This window comes from Coregonus clupeaformis, chromosome 12 (assembly GCF_020615455.1).
Source record: "Coregonus clupeaformis isolate EN_2021a chromosome 12, ASM2061545v1, whole genome shotgun sequence".
Taxonomy (NCBI): Eukaryota; Metazoa; Chordata; class Actinopteri; order Salmoniformes; family Salmonidae; genus Coregonus; species Coregonus clupeaformis.
Window position 1 is genome coordinate 5,109,470 of NC_059203.1, and position 14,407 is coordinate 5,123,876.

Below are 14,407 nucleotides of genomic sequence, written 5' to 3' on the forward strand. Positions count from 1 at the left end.
GTATAACTACCCCCTCAGTATATCCACAGTATATCTCTCCCCCAGTATAACTACCCCTCAGTCTATCCACAGTATATCTCTCCCCAGTATAACTACCCCCTCAGTCTATCCACAGTATATCTTTCCCCCCAGTATAACTACCCCCTCAGTATATCCACAGTATATCTCTCCCCCCAGTATAACTACCCCCTCAGTATATCCACAGTATATCTCTCCCCCTAGTATAACTACCCCCTCAGTATATCCACAGTATATCTCTCTCCCCAGTATAACTACCCCCTCAGTCTATCCACAGTATATCTCCCCCCCCAGTATAACTACTCCCTCAGTATATCCACAGTATATCTCTCCCCCAGTATAACTACCCCTCAGTATATCCACAGTATATCTCTCCCCCAGTAGAACTACCCTCAGTCTATCCACAGTATATCTCTTTCCCCAGTATAACTACCCCTCAGTATATCCACAGTATATCTCTTTCCCCAGTATAACTACCCCTCAGTATATCCACAGTATATCTCTCCCCCAGTATAACTACCCCTCAGTATATCCACAGTATATCTCCCCAGTATAACTACCCCCTCAGTCTATCCACAGTATATCTCTCCCCCAGTATAACTACCCCTCAGTCTATCCACAGTATATCTCTCCCCCAGTATAACTACCCCTCAGTCTATCCACAGTATATCTCTCCCCAGTAGAACTACCCCTCAGTCTATCCACAGTATATCTCTCCCCAGTATAACTCCCCTCAGTCTATCCACAGTATATCTCTCCCCCAGTATAACTACCCCTCAGTCTATCCACAGTATATCTCTCCCCCAGTATAACTACCCCCTCAGTCTATCCACAGTATATCTCTCCCCAGTATAACTCCCCTCAGTCTATCCACAGTATATCTCTCCCCAGTATAACTCCCCTCAGTCTATCCACAGTATATCTCTCCCCAGTATAACTACCCCTCAGTCTATCCACAGTATATCTCTCCCCCAGTATAACTACCCCCTCAGTCTATCCACAGTATATTCTCTCCCCAGTATAACTACCCCCTCAGTCTATCCACAGTATATCTCTCCCCCAGTATAACTACCCCCTCAGTCTATCCACAGTATATCTCTCCCCCAGTATAACTACCCCTCAGTCTATCCACAGTATATCTCCCCCAGTATAACTACCCCTCAGTCTATCCACAGTATATCTCTCCCCAGTATAACTACCCCCTCAGTATATCCACAGTATATCTCCCCAGTATAACTACCCCCTCAGTATATCCACAGTATATCTCTCCCCAGTATAACTACCCCCTCAGTATATCCACAGTATATCTCTCTCCCCAGTATAACTCCCCCCTCAGTCTATCCACGGTATATATGGCAACCGGACCACGGCAACATGGAACCGTCAGCTCCATGTCACTAGTAAATCCCATGTTGCAAAATCTTTAAGAAATCTACAATAAATCTTGTTTCTCTGACAACAAGATGGCGTCGACAGACATTTTTTGGTGTATTTTCTTACACTTTTTGCTCAGAACTTTTCTTGTATTATTACCTACAGCCGAAAATAACTATTTTACATTAGATCAGCGGCCACTCAGCAGAAATTCGACTTCCCTACCTGGATCCTTTGTTTGATCTTCCTGAGGAAGCTCTTTTCATCCAGTGGGCTGCACCAAAATGCCAACGCTGGAGAATCAGAAGTAATGGGGGCCTAGTCAGACTCAGGCGGTGTGCATAGCGTCCATTACTTGCTAACGTTCAGTCCCTGGACAATAAAGTAGACAAGCTCAGGGCAATGAAGTCCTTCCAGAGAAACATCAGGGATTGTCTTACGGAATCATGGCTCTTACAGAATCATGGCTCTTACGGAATCATGGCTCTTACGGAATCATGGCTCTCTCCGGATATATTGTCCCTGTCATACAGCCAGCAGAGTTCTACGTCCTTTGCGCGGACAGAAAGAAACACTCTCCGGGAAGAAGAAAGGAGGAAGGGTTTGTTTCATGATTACCTACTCATGGTGTGATTGTTGTAACGTCCAGGAACTCAAGTATTTTTGTTCTCCCGACCTGGAATACCTCACCATCAAATGCCGACCGCAGAGTCCTCACCTCCCAAGATAATTACCTCCGGTCATCGTCACGGCCGGGTATATTCCCCCCCAAGCCGACACCGCGACGTCTCTTAAGGAACTACACTGGACTTTGTGCAAACTGGAAACTGCAGATCCTGAAGCCACATTTATTGTAGCTGGGGACTTTAATAAAAGGAATCTGAGGAAAACACTACCGAAATTCTATGCCAAGAGTGTGCAAAGCTGTCATCAAGGCAAAGGGTGGCTATTTGAAGAATCCCAAATATAAAATATATTTTTTGATTTGTTTAACACTTTTTTGGTTACTACATGATTCCATGTGTGTTATTACATAGTTCTGATGTCTTCACTATTATTCTACAATGTAAAAATAAAGAAAAACCCTGGAATGAGTAGGTGTGTCCAAACTTTTGACTGGTAGTGTATATATATACCATTTATGGTTTATTAATACGTCTAGGTTAAAGAGTTTATGGTTTATTAATACGTCTAGGTTAAAGAGTTTATGGTTTATTAATACGTCTAGGTTAAAGAGTTTATGGATTATTAATACGTCTAGGTTAAAGAGTTTATGGTTTATTAATACGTCTAGGTTAAAGAGTTTATGGATTATTAATACGTCTAGGTTAAAGAGCTCCTGGGGACAACCTCCTCCTCCTTCCTCCCATACTGATAAACTCTTTAACCTAGACGTATTAATAAACCATAAACTCTTTAACCTAGACGTATTAATAAACCATAGTCTGTGACCTTTATGCAAATGATTACACAACTATGTAATCCAAATAATATGTATTTTTTTATTGTAAGTCCCATACTGATGTCAATGATTTTAGAGGAGTGAATAATGATGATTCATAGTTTCTCTGGCCAGATTGGTCTACACTTGTAAAATATCCAGAAACAACGCGTGTCTAAATACCTCTAGAGGTGGTCAGGAAGATTTGATCACAATCAGATCACAATGTGTATTTTGATTGTCCACACCTGTCTGAAAATGTGGGCACAATCAGAAAGTGGACAAGATCAGGAAAAGGACCCATGTTAGAACAAGGTATAAACGTTGGGTTGGGTTAGGTCCCCAGCCAGTCCTCCCAGTAGAGACCCAGCCAGTCCTCCCAGTAGAGACCCAGCCAGTCCTCCCAGTAGAGACCCAGCCAGTCCTCCCAGTAGAGACCCAGCCAGTCCTCCCAGTAGAGACCCAGCCAGTCCTCCCAGTAGAGACCCAGCCAGTCCTCCCAGTAGAGACCCAGCCAGTCCTCCCAGTAGAGACCCAGCCAGTCCTCCCAGTAGAGACCCAGCCAGTCCTCCCAGTAGAGACCCAGCCAGTCCTCCCAGTAGAGACCCAGCCAGTCCTCCCAGTAGAGACCCAGCCAGTCCTCCCAGTAGAGACCCAGCCAGTCCTCCCAGTAGAGACCTAGCCAGTCCTCCCAGTAGAGACCTAGCCAGTCCTCCCAGTAGAGACCTAGCCAGTCCTCCCAGTAGAGACCCAGCCAGTCCTCCCAGTAGAGACCCAGCCAGTCAGCCATGGTGACCTGCTCTCAGACGAGGTTAGGTTTCTCACGGCCCTGGAATCCATTCTCAATGTTGTGATGAGGCTAACTCTCCCACGACGCCCCTCCTGCAACATTAATCATCCTCTCTAAAGTTATCAGTGGGTTGAGGACAGATTAGAAAGATTCATTTTTGGCTGATATGGAAGGTGCTGAAATTATCCACAGAATCTAGAAAGATGTCTTTAAAATGAGATATGATCAAAAACAGCCCGTTCAGGATCTCTCAGGAGCATTCCTCCCATCTGTTCTCCTCTGCCCCTCTGTTCTGTTGTTCACCCTAACTCTAACCTCTCTGTCTCTCTCTCTGAGACTGGGTTTTAAATAAGGTCATCTCTGTGTTGACATTGGCTTTAAAGACAGCCAAAGACAGGATGCTCCTATTAGAACACAAATGCAGACAGACAGTCCCAATCACATGTTACTACACACTACAACATGTTACTACACACTACAACATGTTACTACACACTACAACATGTTACTACACACTACAACATGTTGTTACACACTACAACATGTCATTACACACTACAACATGTTACTACACACTACAACATGTTACTACACACTACAACATGTTACTACACACTACAACATGTTACTACACACTACAACATGTTATTACACACTACAACATGTTACTACACACTACAACATGTTGTTACACACTACAACATGTCATTACACACTACAACATGTTACTACACACTACAACATGTTACTACACACTACAACATGTTGTTACACACTACAACATGTTACTACACACTACAACATGTTGTTACACACTACAACATGTTACTACACACTACAACATGTTATTACACACTACAACATGTCATTACACACTACAACATGTCGATACACACTACAACATGTCATTACACACTACAACATGTTACTACACACTACAACATGTTACTACACACTACAACATGTTATTACACACTACAACATGTTACTACACACTACAACATGTTGTTACACACTACAACATGTCATTACACACTACAACATGTTACTACACACTACAACATGTTACTACACACTACAACATGTTGTTACACACTACAACATGTTACTACACACTACAACATGTTGTTACACTACTTACTACATAACATGTTACTACACACTACAACATGTTACTACACACTACAACATGTTGATTACACACTACAACATGTTACTACACACTACAACATGTTATTACACACTACAACATGTTACTACACACTACAACATGTTACTACACACTACAACATGTTATTACACACTACAACATGTTACTACACATTACAACAGGTTACTACACACTACAACATGTTACTACACACTACAACATGTTACTACACACTACAACATGTTACTACACACTACAACATGTTATTACACACTACAACATGTTACTACACACTACAACATGTTACTACACACTACAACATGTTACTACACACTACAACATGTTACTACACACTACAACATGTTACTACACACTACAACATGTTATTACACACTACAACATGTTACTACACACTACAACATGTTACTACACACTACAACATGTTGTTACACACTACAACATGTTACTACACACTACAACATGTTGTTACACACTACAACATGTTACTACACATTACAACATGTTACTACACACTACAACATGTTACTACACACTACAACATGTTGTTACACACTACAACATGTTACTACACACTACAACATGTTATTACACACTACAACATGTTACTACACACTACAACATGTTACTACACACTACAACATGTTACTACACACTACAACATGTTATTACACACTGCAACATGTTGTTACACACTACAACATGTTACTACACACTACAACATGTTACTACACACTACAACATGTTGTTACACACTACAACATGTTATTACACACTACAACATGTTACTACACACTACAACATGTTATTACACACTACAACATGTTATTACACACTACAACATGTTGTTACACACTACAACATGTTATTACACACTACAACATGTTACTACACACTACAACATGTTACTACACACTACAACATGTTACTACACACTACAACATGTTACTACACACTACAACATGTTGTTACACACTACAACATGTTACTACACACTACAACATGTTATTACACACTACAACATGTCATTACACACTACAACATGTCGATACACACTACAACATGTTACTACACACTACAACATGTTACTACACACTACAACATGTTGTTACACACTACAACATGTTACTACACACTACAACATGTTGTTACACACTACAACATGTTACTACACACTACAACATGTTATTACACACTACAACATGTCATTACACACTACAACATGTCGATACACACTACAACATGTCATTACACACTACAACATGTCGATACACACTACAACATGTCATTACACACTACAACATGTTACTACACACTACAACATGTTACTACACACTACAACATGTTACTACACACTACAACATGTTATTACACACTACAACATGTTACTACACATTACAACATGTTACTACACACTACAACATGTTACTACACACTACAACATGTTACTACACACTACAACATGTTACTACACACTACAACATGTTATTACACACTACAACATGTTACTACACACTACAACATGTTACTACACACTACAACATGTTGTTACACACTACAACATGTTACTACACACTACAACATGTTGTTACACACTACAACATGTTACTACACATTACAACATGTTAGCTACACACTACAACATGTTACTACACACTACAACATGTTGTTACACACTACAACATGTTACTACACACTACAACATGTTATTACACACTACAACATGTTACTACACACTACAACATGTTACTACACACTACAACATGTTACTACACACTACAACATGTTATTACACACTACAACATGTTGTTACACACTACAACATGTTACTACACACTACAACATGTTACTACACACTACAACATGTTGTTACACACTACAACATGTTATTACACACTACAACATGTTACTACACACTACAACATGTTATTACACACTACAACATGTTATTACACACTACAACATGTTGTTACACACTACAACATGTTATTACACACTACAACATGTTACTACACACTACAACATGTTACTACACACTACAACATGTTACTACACACTACAACATGTTACTACACACTACAACATGTTGTTACACACTACAACATGTTACTACACACTACAACATGTTATTACACACTACAACATGTCATTACACACTACAACATGTCGATACACACTACAACATGTTACTACACACTACAACATGTTACTACACACTACAACATGTTACTACACACTACAACATGTTATTACACACTACAACATGTTACTACACACTACAACATGTTACTACACACTACAACATGTTACTACACACTACAACATGTTATTACACACTACAACATGTTACTACACACTACAACATGTTACTACACACTACAACATGTTACTACACACTACAACATGTTATTACACACTACAACATGTTACTACACACTACAACATGTTATTACACACTACAACATGTTACTACACACTACAACATGTTACTACACACTACAACATGTTGTTACACACTACAACATGTTACTACACACTACAACATGTTACTACACACTACAACATGTTATTACACACTACAACATGTTACTACACACTACAACATGTTATTACACACTACAACATGTTGATACACACTACAACATGTCATTACACACTACAACATGTTACTACACACTACAACATGTTATTACTACACTACAACATGTTATTACACACTACAACATGTTACTACACATTACAACATGTTACTACACACTACAACATGTTACTACACACTACAACATGTTACTACACACTACAACATGTTACTACACACTACAACATGTTATTACACACTACAACATGTTACTACATTCTACAACATGTTACTACACACTACAACATGTTATTACACACTACAACATGTTACTACACACTACAACATGTTACTACACACTACAACATGTTGTTACACACTACAACATGTTACTACACACTACAACATGTTGTTACACACCACAACATGTTACTACACATTACAACATGTTACTACACACTACAACATGTTACTACACACTACAACATGTTGTTACACACTACAACATGTTACTACACACTACAACATGTTATTACACACTACAACATGTTACTACACACTACAACATGTTACTATACATTACAACATGTTACTATACACTACAACATGTTACTACACACTACAACATGTTACTACACACTACAACATGTTGTTAAACACTATAACATGTTACTACACACTACAACATGTTGTTACACCCTACAACATGTTACTACACACTACAAAATGTTATTACACACTACAACATGTCATTACACACTACAACATGTCGATACACACTCAACATGTCATTACACACTACAACATGTTACTACACACTACAACATGTTATTACACACTACAACATGTTACTACACACTACAACATGTTATTACACACTACAACATGTTACTACACATTACAACATGTTACTACACACTACAACATGTTACTACACACTACAACATGTTACTACACACTACAACATGTTACTACACACTACAACATGTTATTACACACTACAACATGTTATTACACACTACAACATGTTGTTACACACTACAACATGTTATTACACACTACAACATGTTACTACACACTACAACATGTTACTACACACTACAACATGTTACTACACACTACAACATGTTACTACACACTACAACATGTTGTTACACACTACAACATGTTACTACACACTACAACATGTTATTACACACTACAACATGTCATTACACACTACAACATGTCGATACACACTACAACATGTTACTACACACTACAACATGTTACTACACACTACAACATGTTGTTACACACTACAACATGTTACTACACACTACAACATGTTGTTACACACTACAACATGTTACTACACACTACAACATGTTACTACACACTACAACATGTTGTTACACACTACAACATGTTACTACACACTACAACATGTTATTACACACTACAACATGTTATTACACACTACAACATGTTGTTACACACTACAACATGTTATTACACACTACAACATGTTACTACACACTACAACATGTTACTACACATTACAACATGTTACTACACACTACAACATGTTACTACACACTACAACATGTTACTACACACTACAACATGTTACTACACACTACAACATGTTCATACACACTACAACATGTTACTACACACTACAACATGTTATTACACACCTACGAACATGTTACTACACACTACAACATGTTACTACACACTACAACATGTTGTTACACACTACAACATGTTACTACACACTACAACATGTTGTTACACACCACAACATGTTACTACACATTACAACATGTTACTACACACTACAACATGTTACTACACACTACAACATGTTGTTACACACTACAACATGTTACTACACACTACAACATGTTATTACACACTACAACATGTTATTACACACTACAACATGTTACTACACATTACAACATGTTATTACACACTACAACATGTTACTACACACTACAACATGTTACAACACACTACAACATGTTGTTACACACTATAACATGTTACTACACACTACAACATGTTGTTACACACTACAACATGTTACTACACACTACAACATGTTATTACACACTACAACATGTCATTACACACTACAACATGTCGATACACACTACAACATGTCATTACACACTACAACATGTTACTACACACTACAACATGTTACTACACACTACAACATGTTACTACACACTACAACATGTTATTACACACTACAACATGTTACTACACATTACAACATGTTACTACACACTACAACATGTTACTACACACTACAACATGTTACTACACACTACAACATGTTACTACACACTACAACATGTTATTACACACTACAACATGTTACTACACACTACAACATGTTACTACACACTACAACATGTTATTACACACTACAACATGTTACTACACACTACAACATGTTACTACACACTACAACATGTTGTTACACACTACAACATGTTACTACACACTACAACATGTTGTTACACACTACAACATGTTACTACACATTACAACATGTTACTACACACTACAACATGTTACTACACACTACAACATGTTGTTACACACTACAACATGTTACTACACACTACAACATGTTATTACACACTACAACATGTTACTACACACTACAACATGTTACTACACACTACAACATGTTACTACACACTACAACATGTTATTACACACTACAAGATGTTGTTACACACTACAACATGTTACTACACACTACAACATGTTACTACACACTACAACATGTTGTTACACACTACAACATGTTATTACACACTACAACATGTTACTACACACTACAACATGTATTACACACTACAACATGTTATTACACACTACAACATGTTGTTACACACTACAACATGTTATTACACACTACAACATGTTACTACACACTACAATATGTTACTACACACTACAACATGTTACTACACACTACAACATGTTACTACACACTACAACATGTTGTTACACACTACCTAACATGTTACTACACACTACAACATGTTATTACACACTACAACATGTCATTACACACTACAACATGTCGATACACACTACAACATGTTACTACACACTACAACATGTTACTACACACTACAACATGTTGTTACACACTACAACATGTTACTACACACTACAACATGTTGTTACACACTACAACATGTTACTACACACTACAACATGTTATTACACACTACAGCCAGCTTAACGGCGAGCAGTTCACGATTTCCAACATCATAATTCCTCTCTGCCTGAGAAAGTTTCCTTGAGAGAAAAGCACAGGGATGCAGTTTGTTATCTTCAGGAGAACGTTGTGACAACACTGCACCTACCCCAGTGTCGGATGCATCCACCTCCACGACAAACTGGCGGTCGGGGTCCGGCTGCATCAGAATGGGAGCCGAGGCGAAGCGATGTTTCAGTTCTTCGAACGCTGATTCGGCCCCTTCATTCCAAGCGAACGGTCGTGAGATGGAGGTGAGAGCGGTGAGTGGCGCCGCAATGCGGCTGTAGTCCTTGATGAACCTCCTATAGAAGTTCGGGAAACCCCAGGAATCGTTGAAGTTGTTTGCGGGTAGAGGGAGCTGGCCAGTCCGTGACAGCAGAGATCTTAGCTGGGTCCATCCGCAGCTCCCCCTGAGCTATGATGTAACCCAAAAAAGAGGTCTCAGACACATGAAATTCACATTTCTCCATCTTCACAAACAGTTTGTTCTCCAACAACCTTTGCAACACCTGGCGCACATGCAGTTCATGTTCCTGGGAGGACTCAAAATCAAGATATCATCCAGATAGACAAAAACAAACCGATTCAACATGTCCCGAAGGACATCATTGACTAGTGCCTGAAAAACAGCAGGGGCATTAGACAACCCAAAAGGCATAACCCGATACTCAAAATGTCCCAAGGGTGTGTTGAAGGCAGTCTTCCATTCATCACCCTTACGAATGCGCACCAGGTGATACGCATTTCGTAGATCCAGTTTCGTAAAGATGGTAGCACCATGAAGGAGGGGAAAAGCAGAATTAATCAAAGGCAGAGAATACTTGTTCTTAATGGTGATGTTGTTAAGTCCACGGTAATCAATACAGGGTCTGAGGGTCTTATCCTTCTTAGCAACAAAAAAGAATCCCGCTCCTACAGGTGACGAGGAAGGGACGCATAATACCTGCCGCCAAGGAGTCCCGAATGTAGTTCTCCATAGCCTCCGTCTCCGGCCGGGAGAGATTGTACAGGCGACTGCTGGGGAGCGGGGCTCCTGGCTGGAGGTCAATGGCGCAGTCGTAAGGCCGGTGAGGAGGAAGAGAAGTAGCTCTGTGTTTGCAGAAAACGGATGCCAGGTCATGATACACGTCAGGAACAGCAGAAAGATCCATGGACTCCAGTGGAGGTTGAGGCACAGTACTGGCAGGAGTCTGAGCAGAACACAAACAATTCACATGACAAAATGTGCTCCATGAAACAATGCTACCTGTCACCCAATCAATGTGTGGATTGTGTTTTATGAGCCAGGGGATACCAAGGACCAGGGGAGTCTGTGGGCAGTCGATAATATGGAATTGAATGTTCTCCTGATGATTTCCCGACACTCTAAGACAAACAGGAACAGTCTGATGGGTAATGCGGGTCAACAATTGTCCATTTAGACCCTTAGCCTGCAGCGGACAGTCCATAGGAACAGTCTCCAAATCCATTTGTTGAGCCCACTCTCTATCCAAAAAGCTTTGCGGCACTCAGAGTCAATCAGCGCACTAACAGAGAAATTCTGGGACTGCCACTGGAGGGATGCCTGGAGCAGAATGCGGGAGAAGAGGAAGAATCCGCTGCTCGGCTCACCAAAACTTCTCCCATAAATGATGAGCCGGCCCTTTTCCCCGGACGAACTGGGCAGGAAGGAACGAAATGACCAGCTTCTCCACAATACAGGCAGACCCGAGCCTGAATACGACGTGCACGCTCCTCTGAGGACAACCGTGCACGACCCACCTCCATGGCTTGGGTTCAGTGCTCCTCGTATCGACTCGGGAAGACACGGCTCTCTCCGTAGGGGACGATGCAGGAAGGAGTTTGTTGATGACAGACAGGTTGCTTGGAACTAACACTCCTCTCCCGGCGGCGCTCCCGAATCCGGTTATCCAACCTGATAGTGAGTGAAATAAGATTATCCAGCGTAGGCGATTCATCATATGACACCAATTCATATTTTATAGTCTCAGACAAAGCATTGATGAACACTCCTTGTAATGCCTCGTCATTCCAACCACTCACTGCTGCTAAAGTCCGAAACTCCACTGCCATCTCCGCCACACTACGAGCCCCCCTGCCGAAGAGAAAACAACCGTTTCGCAGCCTCCTTGCCTCGTGACGGGGTGGTCAAAAACCTTCCTCATCTCCGTGGTGAAGGCCACGTAAGCGTTGCAAATGTCCGACTGACTCTCCCAGACCGCGGATCCCCAGGCACGAGCGGAACCGCTAGTAGAGTTGATAAGGTAGGCAATACGGGCTCTTTCTGAGGCGTAGGTGAGGGGCTGTTGTTCAAACACTAACGAGCATTGAGTCAAAAAATCGCCACAGGTTCCCATGTTCCCGTCATAGCGCTCTGGAGCAGGAACAAAAGGCTCTCTGATCTGGGCTGAAGGGGTAAGAGCAGACACTTGATTGGTGAGTAATTGAACCTGATTAAGCAGCACCTGACTGTCCTCAGCAATCGTCTTAAACAGGGTATCATGTTGGCCAAGTAGAATGCCCTGATTGGCTATGGCAGTCCAAATTTGAGTGCACTCTGGGGTGGTATCCGAGCTACTGTCTGCTGGGTTCATGTTGGTCAGATCATACTGTTATGATTTAACTGGATAGAACCCAAATGCAGACAAGTACACCAAGCCAGAGAAGTTTTAACAGGTTTATTATAATGTTCAATAGTCCAGGTTTCCAATAAATGGGGAAGAGCAAGTCCAGGTTACAGGGAGGGTACAGATCCAGGTCAGGGGCAGGTGTGGTACCGTAATGTCCTAGTGTCCGTGGTGAGTCCAAAGGAGAGGCCCGATAGTGGAGAGCAGGATGGTGGTGGCAGGAGGAAGCGGAGGCAGGAGTCAGGTTCCAAATATCTGTGGCACAGGAGAAAAAGTAAATAAACAGTCCAAAAAACACAAGAGCGAAAACAGACAGGTTGAGTCGGCAGCGAGACTAACATGGTTGTCTTGACTATGATCTGACGATGAGTGGAAAGTTTGACCGGGTCTTAAAGGCTGAGGTGATTATGGTGAATGAGCTGCAGCTGGAACCCTGACTCCCGCACACCAGACTTCACTCCTGCAATCAAGGACAGACAGAGGGGAGGGAGAGAGCAGAGAGAGAGCTACCTAGCAGCAGTAGGCCTAACAGCATCACGTCTGGAGGAAATCTGGCACCATCCCTACGGTGAAGCATGGTGGTGGCAGCATCATGCTGTGAGGATGTTTTTCAGCGGCAGGGACTGGAAGACTAGTCAGGATCAAGGGAAAGCTGAACGGAGCAAAGTACAGAGAGATCCTTGATGAAAAGCTGCTCCAGAGCGCTCAGGACCTCAGACTGGGGCGAAGGTTCACCTTCCAACAGGACAATGACTCTAAGCACAAAGCCAAGACAACGCAGGAGTGGCTTCGGGCCAAGTCTCTGAATGTCCTTGAGTGGCCTAGCCAGAGTCCGGACTTGAACCCGATTGAACATCTCTGGAGAGACCTGAAAATAGCTGTGCAGAAACGCTCGCCATCTAACCTGACAGAGCTTGAGAGGATCTGCAGAGAAGAATGGGAGAAACTCCCCAAATACAGTTGTGCCAAGCTTGTAGCATCATACCCAAGAAGACTCAAGGCTGTAATCGCTGCCCTAGGTGCTTCAACTAAGTACTGAGTAAAGGGTCTGAATACTTATGTAAATGTATTATTTCCGTTTTTTATTTGTGATAAATTTGCAAACTTTTCTAAAAAACAGTTTTTGCTTTGTTATTA